At 34.0% G+C, this 13,214-nt stretch overlaps 1 long non-coding RNA gene across 2 annotated transcripts; it reads right to left on the bottom strand.

Annotated features, from left to right (window-relative positions):
- Positions 1-1,151: 1,151 nt before the first annotated feature.
- LOC136980267 (uncharacterized) lies at positions 1,152-2,509 on the bottom strand. Of its 2 annotated transcripts, XR_010881528.1 has the most exons (3): positions 2,091-2,509; positions 1,826-1,942; positions 1,717-1,746 (listed from the first exon to the last, which is right to left on the bottom strand). It is a non-coding gene; the product is annotated as an uncharacterized lncRNA (long non-coding RNA). The 2 variants fall into 2 exon arrangements; XR_010881527.1 differs by having other exon boundaries at positions 1,152-1,942.
- Between the last annotated feature and the right edge of the window lie 10,705 nt (positions 2,510-13,214).

Genomic DNA, 13,214 nt, shown 5'->3' with positions numbered 1-13,214 from the left:
ATCATCTCTTAAATTCCTAACCTAAGTGTGACTATAATTAATTAACAGACTGTATAATGCTGTTAGTGTATTGCATTATATACAAATTATATATGTATATACAGTACTATGTAACAACTTAAGATGCATTTTCATTTTCAGGTTAGCTGCAGATTGATTTAACGTATGCAGACGAACAGCTTGGAAAATACTGCATGACTTTTCCTCAGCACTTTTGGACTTAAATAAAAGAGAAGGCATACTTTCTTGGCCAAATCAAGAACAGGCATTTAAAACAAGTGACTATTATATGAAAAAGTTTGGTTTTCCTGGAGTGATTGGAGTTGTGGATGGTAAACATATGGCTATTAAAACCCCCAGGAATGACCATTCATCCTATTATAATAGGAAACAATTTTATTCAATTATTCTCCAGGCTGTATGCAACGAGAAGTTGCTATTCACGGATTGTTATGTAGGAGAGGCTGGATCGGTTCACGATGCCTGTGTCTATCGTCGATCCACATTATCTAAGAGAATTGATGAAGGTGTAGGATTTCTGGTAGACACTCACCTCCTCAGTGATGCAGCCTATCCTTTAAACAAATATTTGTTAACACCATACCGAGACAATGGCCATTTAATTGAAATTCAATCATATTTCAACACCAAGCTTTCGAAATGTAGAAGCTCAACTGAAAGAGCATTTGGGTTGTTTGTTGGTCGGTTTAGACACTTCAAACTTCTTGATATGCATCAATTGGACTTAATGGTGATGCTAATTATGGCAGGATGCATTCTCCACAACTTTTCTATCTTAGAAGGAGATGAAACCAATATTGAAGAGGAAAGGTTAGTTGGAGTGCCAAAAGTAATTGAAAATGTCCAAGCAAGAAGAGATGCACAAAATAAGCATAGTGATTTGGCAAACATTCTTTTTGCAAGGCAAATACAGCATTAATGACATACATATAAAAAAGAAATGCTAAAAATGTATTATATAACTTTCTGTATGTATATATATTATATAACTTTCTGTAATGTAACTTTTTGTATGTATATATATTATATATTAAGTAATTAAGGTATAGTGCATCCAAAAGTTTATGAAATAAAGATTACATCAAAAATATTAAAAAAGAGTTTTTGTTTACTTTATATGAAATAAAAACTTTTTGTTTTCAATAAAAAACAGAATTTTATTTATAATTTTTCTAAAATTTTATTCAGAATTTCATGGAGCTTTTCACGCTCTTTCTTTCTTTCCTCCCTCCTCTCCTGTACTTCTCTTCTTATGTCATTTAAAACTTTGATCAACTCGTTGCTCTCTCTTTTTCTCTTATGAGAAGTGATATTAGTTGCGGATGAAGCGGGCACAGGAGATGGTGTTGATGTGCACGCCACAGGAGATGGGAATGATGATGCGCACACTACAGGAGATGGGGATGACATGGAGGCAACAGGAGTCTGATATGACATGAAGGCAACAGGAGACTGGGATGATGTGGGAGTGGAACTTGAGTGAGGATTCACTCTCACTCCATCTGTATTGCTACAAGTAGCAACAGGGGATATTTCCGGCCGTCTCCCAATGGCATCGTCCATTAAAGAATAAAATTCCCAATGTTTCCAGTTGTTACCAGATTGGGAATTGTGCAGTTTTATTTTTTTAAATGTTTTTTTCAGTCCTCGCCATTTGGTGTCAACCTGGGCTGGAATGACTGAAAACTCCTCTTCATTTAATTTATTTGCAATTATCCTCCATATCTATAATATTAAAGAAGGTTGTTAGAAATTATTTATGAAAGGTTCATACGTACAATGTTAATTTGGCAAGCAGTACAACCTGAATATTTGTATATTGAGGTAATTCAAATTTCTCCCTATGTTCGTTGTATAACAAAATTGGTCCTGGTCCATTCAATGGTCCTGGCTTTGAGCCACTGGAAGCCACAGGGTTCCTCTATAATAAAAGATAGAAAATATTTAGATATGGAGCCCTTATTATAACAGATTAAAAATTCTAAAATTTTTTAACAATCGGCACTAATTACATTGTGATCTTAGTTTATGCTTTCAACAATTTTATTCGAAATCAAAATTTGACTTACCAGTAGGGATATTCGGTCCAACTGAAGCAGTTGAAATGGTTTTCAAAGCCAATTCTCTGGCATAATTTACATCTGTAATGAAGTCCTCTGTTATCGAAATAGGATTTATGATATAAAATTATACACTTTTAGGAATCCGTTTTTACTTACCTTCCATCATCTGACGACAAACGTCTTCATTAACACAAAGTTTTACTTCTTTTCCGTCCTGTAAAAAAACAGTAACATCGTACATGGACGCCACCATCTTTGAACAAACGCCAAGCTCGTTGTAAATTCTCCGAGCACGCTGAGAGCACTAGGAATGCTAGCAATGACGTCACTGGTGCAAAAAGTATACGCCGTGCTCATTGATAGCTAACAAAAAGTATACAGGCTGAGCGCGCTAGGGGCGAGATTGGAGCAAAAAGTAAACGCACCCATTGAGTACAATTATATGTTGGTAGCTGATTTGTAAGGACCAATTGGAATGGGTGTTAGAAATTGTTTTAAGTTTTTCTAATTTTTTAAAATTTTTTGTAATCTACCTGATTAAACTTTGCAGATATGATCTTAGTTTGTTTATAAATTCTTACAAAAAGTCTAAATAATACCATCTTTTCTCATTACGTCGATAATGTTTTTTAATATATACATTAAAATCATGTGTGTTCCCATATAAAATTTAAGCAGTTATGAAATCAGAAATATATATAAAGTAAAGTTATGTTTCATTGATTCGATACTTTTCATATATCCAAAGTCTGATTGGTTGTAGTTTCGAAGCTTTCATTGGCTGTAGCTCACTAACTGCTCCGACCCAACTACAAATATTTAACTTTTCAAATCTGCCCGACTGGAACGACCAGTCAGTCGGCCGACTGCTGTTGCCATGGCAACAGGTCTTGGAGTTGGACCAGTCAGTCATAGTGTGAAACAGCCCTTAATGATCAAATTCAAAATTTTGAACATTATATTATCAATTGTGTGCAATAGCATTTCAATTGGTTCGTAACAACCCTTTGTGTGGCATAAAAGTAAGGGTTATTCCATGACCTTGTCAGAAAATTGCAATGGAACAATGTGCCAACATTAAGTTCTGCATAAAACTAAAAAAACTTTTACCAAAACATTTAAGTTACAGAAACAAGTATATGGGGATGATTGCCTATGCCAAACACAAGTTTATGACTGGTTTAGTTGATTCAAAGTTGTCAATTAAAAATGATCCAAAAATGGCCATCCAAAGATGTCAACTACAGACATTAATATTGACAAAGTGCAACAAATATTAGGAAAGGATCTGAATGTGACCTGTAGAATGTTGTCAGAGGAATTGAAGTGTCAAAGCACTCTGTCCACATGATTTTACATAATCATTTGAATAAACATAAGATCTGTCCCTGCTTTTTCCACATACACTCACTAAAGAACAAAAACAGACATGCATTCATCATGCTAAGGACATCATCAAAATGACTTGCTGCAATTCAAATTTTCTCAAAAATATTGTCACAAGTGATGAGATGTGGTGCTACCAATATGACCCACTGACAAAACATCAAAGTTCCATGTGGAAGTCATCAGACAAGCCCATGCCAAAAAAAAGTTCATTTCCAAAAATCAGGTCAAGACCTGATTTTTGGAAATGAACTTCTTCTTGGCAGTGAGGTATCCAAAGCTGGCTCATAACACAAATTTTAGCTCTCAACTCAAAGTAAAAAATCGGCTGAGAGAGAGCTCATACCTTGAAAAACTCGTAAGTTGGGACACTCTAAAGTCAAGGTACCACTGTATTTATAAAAATATTTTTTGTAGTTTTTTTCTTCCTAGAGCAAAAGTTTGGTTTCTTTTTAGACAACTTGTATATGCATAATCCATAAACTCAACTCAGATGAAAAGATGATATAAGGTAACAGAGCTGGGACAAGGGTGAGGCAAATAAGGCATTTGCCTTAGTTGAACAATGGGAAAGGGTGTCAAACTGGTGAAAAATGAAAATGGATAAACTGCAAAATAAAAAGCTAAATGTATCTTGCAATGTTCGTCAAATACTTTAAGCACACTAACAATTTGTGTCAGATGCTCTCACTCAATACATTCGTTTCCTTATATAATATCGCCTTAGTAATATGTCTAAACTCGCATACCCACATGTGTGCACTCAATCTGTAGTATCAAGCGAGAGCACCAAAGCAACTACACGAGTTTGGGCATGTTCATTGTACGAGGGATGTTCAAAAAGTATCAGACCTTTATTTTTTCCACGTAAACCAATAACGCACTGGTGGCCTCCTTTGGTGGAGATGTGGAGGGAACAGACATGAGCAGTCCTGAATTTTTTCCCACCCGCAGAAAGCGTCAGTCACTGGCAGTTGGCCTATGAGTGAGGACATGTAGTGAGCGCTCGTCACATTCCATTAAGTTGGAAAATGACTGAACAACATGAGCAGTGATATTGCATCAAATTTTGCTCATTTGTTGTGAAACCATGTTGTACTAGATTTTCTTTAGAAGTGTCAAACACGAGATAGTGTTATTAACCAATCACATGGCTTCTTTTCAACCTTATACTAAATAAAGGTGGAAAAAAAGCCATGTGATTGGTTAATAACATGATCTTGTGTTCAACACTTCTAAAGAATTGCATCAAATTTTGCCAAAAGCTTGACGATACCCAAGCAAAAATCATTCACAACATTCAACAGGCTTTCGGGGAGCAATGCCATGAGCAACACATGGATAAAGGAATGGTACAAGTGCTTCAAAGATGGCCGCACATCAGTGGACAGCAAACCGCCTGAGCGCGGTTCACTGTCCACTGATGTGCTCCACTGATGTGTCCACTGATGTCTTGCGAACGAGACACGTTCGCAAGACTGTGATACAACGGTCCACCATGACCAAACTCTGCTCAATGACAGTCTCATTTCAGCTTGTTGAGGGACTGCCCGAACGTAGTTCACTGTTCACTGATGTACGGCCATCTTTGAAGTGGTTGTACCATTTCTTTATCCATGTGTTGCTCATGGCATTGCCCCCAAAAGCCTGTTGAATCTTGCAAATGGTTTCTGCTTGGGTATCACCAAGTTTTTGGCAAAATTTGATGCAATATTGCTGCTCATATTGTTCAGTCATTTTCCAACTTAATGGAATCCACTACATGAGCGCTCACTACACGTCATCATTCATAGGCCGACTGCCAGCGACTGACGCTTCCTGCGGGCGGGATAAAATTCAGTACTGCACATGACTGTCCCCTCCACATCTCCACCAAAGGAGGCCTCCGTGTGTCATTGGTTTACGTGGAAAAAATAAAGGTCCGATACTTTTTGAACACCCCTCATACATTAATGTGCATTATTTGTGCAGTGCACTAGTATGACACTGAGAAGAAAGTATTACTTTAAATACGATAAACTTAAGGTAAGTTATCTATTATCTAAATTTATAAAAATGTTTCATTGTATGTTACATTATATTATGACTGCAATATTATTTTCCATTTTTATTTGTAACATAATCAAAAGTGAAAAAAAATTAAATATATAATTTTTCTTTTTCAGATGAACTAATGGCATCAAGAAAACCCAGTAGTGCCAAATATAGGAAAAGAATAAAATTGAAAAATGAAACAAATCAACATTGTGTAATACAGCTGAAAATTGGCTAGAAAAACTAAGTACTTCAAATACAAGCAGTTCACTCAAAACGATACTGGTCAAGGCTCAAGAAAAGACAATTGAATTTAAAGAAAACACTGCCATTGAAAATCAAGAAAGGAAGCTGAAGTTGAAGAAGAAAAAATTGAAATATGAGAAAATTCAACAGAATGAGAAAAAGAGAGATTTAATTCTATTAATTTCAATGATCTTCCTTCATGGCTCTGTATTACAAATAAAATTAGATGTGTCATAATTGAACAGAGACAAGAACACAATTTTATTTTGTGCAAAGAATAATTTACCTCTTAGAGATACACAAGAAATAATTAATAAGTCAATACAATATGACCATTGTGGAACATTTTGCTAATCATAAGAAGGGGTCTGTTTCATACTTATCTAATAAGATTCAAGACAAATTTCTTTTACTCTTAGAGAACCATGTTTGAACTGAAAGTCTTTCTAGATGACAATTAAAGAATCAAAATACTTTTCCTTGAGGTTTGACTGTACACCTGATGTATTGCATCATGAACAAATGTGCCAAATTATTTGATATATATTTATTATAAACAATTCTATTATGATTGAGAAAGCTTTCTAGACTTTATAGTGATAAAATAAAAAAACAGGTAGCAGTTTAGCCTATAAAATTGTCAATAAATTAGAAAAAGATAGACTATACTCTAAATGTTAGAGGTCAAGGATATGACAATAGAGCAAACATGGCAGGTGTGTATAATGGAGTACAGGCCATGATTTCTCAAAAAAATGAACAAGCTACGTACTGTACATTTCTTGTGCAGCTCACAGCCTTAATTTGGTTCATAAAAATGCTGCCTCTTCAAATGCTAATATGACCACATTTTTTGGAATTGTTCAGACTTTATATGTTTTTGTGAATTCAATGACTAGATGGGATAAATTAATGTCTGTATTAAAAACAACTTTAAAAGGTCATACAGACACACAATGAGCCTCAAGAGCAAATGCCATCAAAGAATTGCACCAGCAAATAGCCCAAGTGTATAAGATATTAATTAATTTGAAAAATGAGTAATCATTGTGTGCAATATGCTGAAATTGAAAGCATATTGAAATAATGTACATAAGAATTTAAAATTTATTTATAGTAGAGCGTCGTTTATCCGAATCATTTGGGGACTGGGGTCGTTTGGATAACTTATTTTTCGGTTAACTGATTATGTGTATTTATTTGTGTATAATATCCACTTAAAAGATATTATTAGTACAGCACTCATATTTCTAGGCCAATGAATAGCATCATGCATCCTTTTATTAGATATACATATCTGATAAAATAATGCATGGTGAATTATTCATAATAAAACTTTTTCTAATACACTAGAATTGTTTTTTGAATGTGATGAGATACAATCCTTACACATGTTAATAAAACTGACAAGCACACTTGACACCAAATTTGTATAAGTAATAATGCACATTTTCAAATATCTATTTGAAAATTGTTAAGAAAATGCAAATTTTGCTTGAGAACTCTGACATATCTACTTACATTTTGTTCTTATTCTAAATATGTTTTATTTCACCTGAAGATATTTGTAAAATGTTGAATTCACTTCGAGCCCTATCATGAAGCATTCATTCATTCATTCTCACATTCGATCAATACAAAAAAAAAAGAAAAAAAAAAAAAAAAAAGAAGGTAGTATTCCGGCGATTTCGGTAAAGTTTCATTTCAAATTAGTACGCACCTCTTTGGGTACGATTCATTATCTAGAATTACCTCTAACGTTCTTTTACGCTGATACGAGAGTCGTCCTTTAGAAGTTTTCCTTAATTCGTTAACTGTATTTGCCATGTTATATTCAAGAATTAATCGCTTAAGTAACCTGATAAATATATATGGCTCTGTCCTACTTGGTAAACACTTTCTTCATAAATAATATATATTTTAAACATTATTATTTACAAAAAAATACCAAGTATCATACACTTCGAACGAAAATTATAATGACCGGGTTTATTATCACGTTGCCATATGAAAAATAAATACTGGATATTATTTAAAATAAATTATCTTATTATTTTTATGAAGTGTAATTATTAAATAATTAAGTGTTGTAAACTGTCAAAAATTAATTACATATTAATTATATAATTAATTTAATATTTAAATTTTAAATATTAAAATTTTACAGTGAAATCAGGGCCGTCCCGAACTATAGGCGCACTTAGACCAAAAATTTAGGGACGCCACAACCAATATCAGTTAAATTGAGCCAAAAATTGAGCATGTGCCTAGGGCGTCAAAAATTCTTGTGCCTGTCCTGAATGCAATTGAGACATTTTTAAAGACATAAAGACAAATTCTATGAAAACAAAATCTGCATTGCTTACTGCTCTTCCTTCCACTCTCAATTTATTGTATATTTATATTACTGTGTTGACTTAAATAATTCTTGTTAACTATATTACTTTCTGTACTTTGAACCCGGCTATGCTTAGCGGAACATACTAATATCTAGTATGTTAATAAAAGTGATGATGCTCTCCATACATTTGGTAAATATTCTGTTGCAGCTACAGCATTGTCACTTCAAAAAAGTAATTTAAATGATGGAAAATGAAAGACGAATCAACTGAAGTAGCTAGAAGAAAAAGTGTTCTTGGTGGTCACTAGCGTATAAATGCAGGAAGATTTTCAAAGCAGTCTACAATATTACAGGAGCATTTCCCTAAACTGAACTTAAAAAAAAGCTTCTAAAATGTAAGCAGATCATGTTTTCTTTTCTTAATGTACACTAAGAAGAAAGTTGAGTACATTAACAAACAATAAAATGTCACCTTGGAACAAAAATCTTTAATACAGAATTTCTTCAATTATTCACGATGAAAATTTATTATCACTCAATTCTAATTAATCTGGTCCCTCTGAATATAATCATTAACAAACTATTACTTATATTAACTGTTAAATCATCACTCAATGGATCTGTCAGAGGAAAAACGGAACAACCTCTAGCTATTGAATTTTTACAATTCGGTGCTGAACACCAAACTATTTTAAAATATATACACAGTTTATATATAACAAGAAATTTAACTAATTGAGATCGAAGGAGACAATCAGCTTCGCTCTAGAAACACCTTATACAACCTCAAAAGGATCTAACATAGCAATTGCCGCGATGCTTCACGTATCGTGTCTTGACCTTATGTTTATAGACCTTGTTGTGTATAGTCAACGAGCTGCAATATACTACATAGATTAGCTGTAGTGACGCCAAAGGCTTCTGTAAAGAAAATTGAATACAAGTTTGCCATTTTCCTTTTGGTCAAGAGGGTGTGCCATTTGTGTTGTGTAAAAACAACGAGATAGAATACTCCAACTAGTTGTGTAAAAGTGTGAAATGAAAGAATTTTAACCCTTGACTGAAATGATGCGAGTGAAAATGACTTTACTTAGATTTTTTTTTAATTTTGAAAGTAAATAACAAGATATTTTTTTCTTTAACGCAGTATTTTTGAACCTTTTTTTTTATCTCAAGGCACACTTGAACCTATAGTTGAATTGCCGCGGAAAAATCACGTGATTTAAAGTTGTGTTTGTAAACTTTCTTTCGCCATATGACTCGCCACTTAACCTAATTCTTTTTATCCACATTTTTTATGAATTAAATAAAACAGCATTGTTGTTCTTTAAAATAGCAGCAGATTACAACAATTATTATTTAATTTAATAATTTTCATTTACATCAGAAAAGTAATTAACTTAATTTGCATTTGAAAGTGCACGATAATTGCCTTTAGAAATCTGCCCAATGGCCCGCTATCTTTTTTGTTTGGTTATGGCAACGCAACACTTGGGGGCGATCTGCCTAGGGGGATGCTTTCCGGTCTTTTTAAGGGAAACTGGCCCTATTTAGGTGTTACAGACGTGGAGAAAACCCGGAGAACTCCACGTGGCCAGCCCGTCCGAGCGAGGCGCGAATCCACAACCGACCTCCCAGTGTTCAGGGAACGAAGACTGCTTGGCCACTGTGGGCCCCACTCGCTATTTTTAAGTTAAAATAATTTGAACTAAATATAGACAATTATAGATACATTTTTGATTTAAAGAAAATTTCATTTTAAATGAAATAACCCTTAAAATAAGAAGGCGGTCGATAGTACCCGTTGCCACCAAGACCGCCGTATCTAATGTTACAGCCACTCTATGTAGTATATTCTAGCTCGTTGTGTATAGTTATCTAAGTACTGTAGTTTTGTTTAAATATTTAATTAACGTAATCATAAAGTAAATGTTAATTTTGTAGAGAGGATAGTGATTAAATCAGTGGTTCTCAACCTTTTTTAACCCATGGACCCCTTTTCCTCTTAAATTTTTTGTGGACCCCCATCGACATTGCACAGAAAAAAAACCTGATATTTTTCACTAATAAAAAAAGAGAGGAAAACGTTCAGAAATGTCACTGTCAATTGACATGACGCTGATGGTATAAGATTCTCCTAACAAACCCCGGTTTTATAATCTCTTTTTGACCTTTGTCAATGAGATATATATGTCGTATATGTATTAAATATTTTAAATAACTTATATTTTAACCCTTATGCTAGAAATGAGCAATAAAGAAATTGACGATATATATAGTATAGAAATTTAATTCTTAGTAAAACAATTGTTCTGAAGTAGAATTACCCTATAGATCACTAAAATATCACCGTAAACCCCCAATTCGGTATTTTTTTCTATAGATCCCAGTAATGTTACATGGACCCCAGTTGAGAACCACTGGATTAATGAAATGATCGAATACAAATAATATTTTAATTCTTTTTACCTCTATGTCTTTAATGTTTTACTTTTACTTTCCCGGCTGTTAAATATAACAGAGGGAAAGTATGGCGATCGCTCAAAAAATTACCCCTCCCCCGAAGATTTTTACAGTTTTGGACTTAGGATACCTTGAAGTGTCGAGAAATGCGAAAAATTCGGGGATAATTTCTGTATGTATGGATGTTAGTGTGTGTGTTACACGATTTTGTCCACCCTCTGAAGCTTTCTTGCTTTCTACTTGCTCTTTGAAGCACGAAAGTTATTTATGCCTTTTGTCGAATATTTCTGAAATTTTGCAGGGAGGTTTGTGTATTAGGGAAATTGATGCTATTAAATTTTGGTAATTAAAGGTCAAGGCTTTTTTTAAGCTATTTCCACCCTGTGGGCACTAAGAGTGCCTCTTTCAGGCAAGCCCATTATGGCTTGCTTGAAAGAGGGTCCGGATATGGGTGGTCCAACATATCCGGACAGACCACTCCCCAAAAAATTCCTTGGGGATTTTTCGATCTGTCCGGATTCGGTCTCAGGTCCACCAAAGCCATAGGCTGCCACCTTGATCGCTCGGCCATCCGGTCGTCAAAGGTCGAGGGATGAGGAGATAATGGGGTTCGTGTGTATCTCCAGTAGGCTCGGACGTAATGACGATTTTACTCCTTATTAGCATTTACAATTTTTTTTTATAAAACCCATTCCTACCCTCAAAATTAAGCCTTTTGCCACTTTATAATAGTTAAAAATATAGCAAGTTTTTAAAATAAAATATGATAAGAGATGGCGCCACCAAAATTTTAAATGTTGCCGGAAAAGTTGAGCAACTCATTGCTGGGTTATTTTCTATTCAGAAATGTGTACTGTAATTCCGTCTAACCGCATTTCATTTCGATAATTCTTTCATTTTTTATGAATATTTCAAGTTGTAACAGACTTTGCTCATCTTGCATAATTCTTCCTTTGCCATTTAAAGCCTTGCAATTCAGTTATTCAGTTCAGTTATTTAATTAACAAGATACCATAGGTACATAACCGGTGCCGTTAATACTTAACCGGATAAAACACATCAGAGATACAATGAATATATGATTTACAAGTAGGAAAAATTGTTTAACCAGAATAAAGTAACATCTAGGTAATAACAAATAATAAATAATAATAACACAATAATAACTACTAATCTATATAAGCATGACATCAACTACAAGAAGAATGACAATTAACAGATTTAACACAAAGCACAGACAATATACAAAAAAAAAAAAAAAAAAAAAAAATAATTCTTACAAACTAGAGGCGTTTTCGCTGAGTACGGTAAGCTTGCAATAATATAGTTCTGTAAAATTTGCGTCGTCTCTTTGCTGCAATTGGACTTTTAACGTCAGTTCCATTAGGTCCAATTACGTTTGCAGCTATTTGTACCTTTACCTTTAATAATGACGTCAAATTCTGTTATTTCTCTGTCATTCACACTTCTGACTGCTTCTGTTGTGCAATATGTCTTCTTTGTGTCATTCCTGATTAATACTTTCATAAGCATTTTTCACATCAGCCACTTCGCAGTTCCAAGCACTCTTAAAGCACTCTTGAAGCAATTGTCTCGAGGCACTCCAAAGGCACTCTTGAAGCACTCTTAAATAACTCTTGAAACACTTCTGCAGCACTCTTGATGTACTCTTGAGGCACATTTGAAGCACTCCTGAAGCACATTTTAAGCACACTGGAGACGCTCTTGAAGCACTCTTAACTCACTTTTGAAGCTCTCTTGCAGCACTCTTGATGCACTCTTTAAGCATTCTTGAAGCACTCGTGAAGCGTACTTAGAAGCTTTGACGCACACTTGAAGCACTCGTGAAGCGTACTTAGAAGCTTTGACGCACACTTCAAAGCACTCTTGGAGCACCCCTGAAGCACCTTGAAGCTCTCTCAGAGCACTTATGTAGTACTTTTGTAGCAATCCTAAAGTAATCATCGTTTTCGATACATTTTGATCCGTATGCTTTGCATATTTTACGAGATGATTAACGCAATCTTGAAGCATTCTTGAAACACTAAGCCTTGCAATTATCGATTTATGCAAATATATCAAATATCACTATAAACTATTCAAGAAAATTTCTCATTTATCGATTATGGTAAAATTGTTTCGAAGCGACATTTAACGTATCGATTAATTCATGAAAATAAAGAATGGTTAATCAATGTTATTCATTAAAATTTAGTCTGACGTATTTTCTTTAATAAGATTATGGAATGCCATAACTCGCATGTGTGGTCAAAGCTTTCTCATTGTGAAGCGTGAATACAGCCAAAATACTAGCTGGAATTTACTTTAAGGAATACGTAGAACTGTGACTAGTCCTTGTTCCACAACTCTGGTATTTAGATTAGATCTATTTGTCACTTGTAACTATGAAAAGGCAAACAGAACGTTTAAAATATGAAAATGAAGAATATAAATATTCGATTAATTGAACTCGTGAATATTTATGAGTTTATATCTGGAAAATAACTTTTTTTTTTGTTTGGAAATAATTTACTAGATTACCTTATTCTTGTTACAAATTTTCGATTATAATAATTAATTAATTAATGCTGACTTTATTAACTAACACAAATTATTTATAAATTGATATTTAATATACATGAAGTCCCTTGAAACGCCGA

The sequence above is a fragment of the Centruroides vittatus genome, unplaced genomic scaffold, assembly GCF_030686945.1.
Source record: "Centruroides vittatus isolate TY-2023 unplaced genomic scaffold, ASM3068694v2 contig_683, whole genome shotgun sequence".
Lineage (NCBI taxonomy): Eukaryota > Metazoa > Arthropoda > Arachnida > Scorpiones > Buthidae > Centruroides > Centruroides vittatus.
Note: the sequence above shows the minus strand (reverse complement) of the source record. Positions and strands in the feature narration are given on the sequence as shown.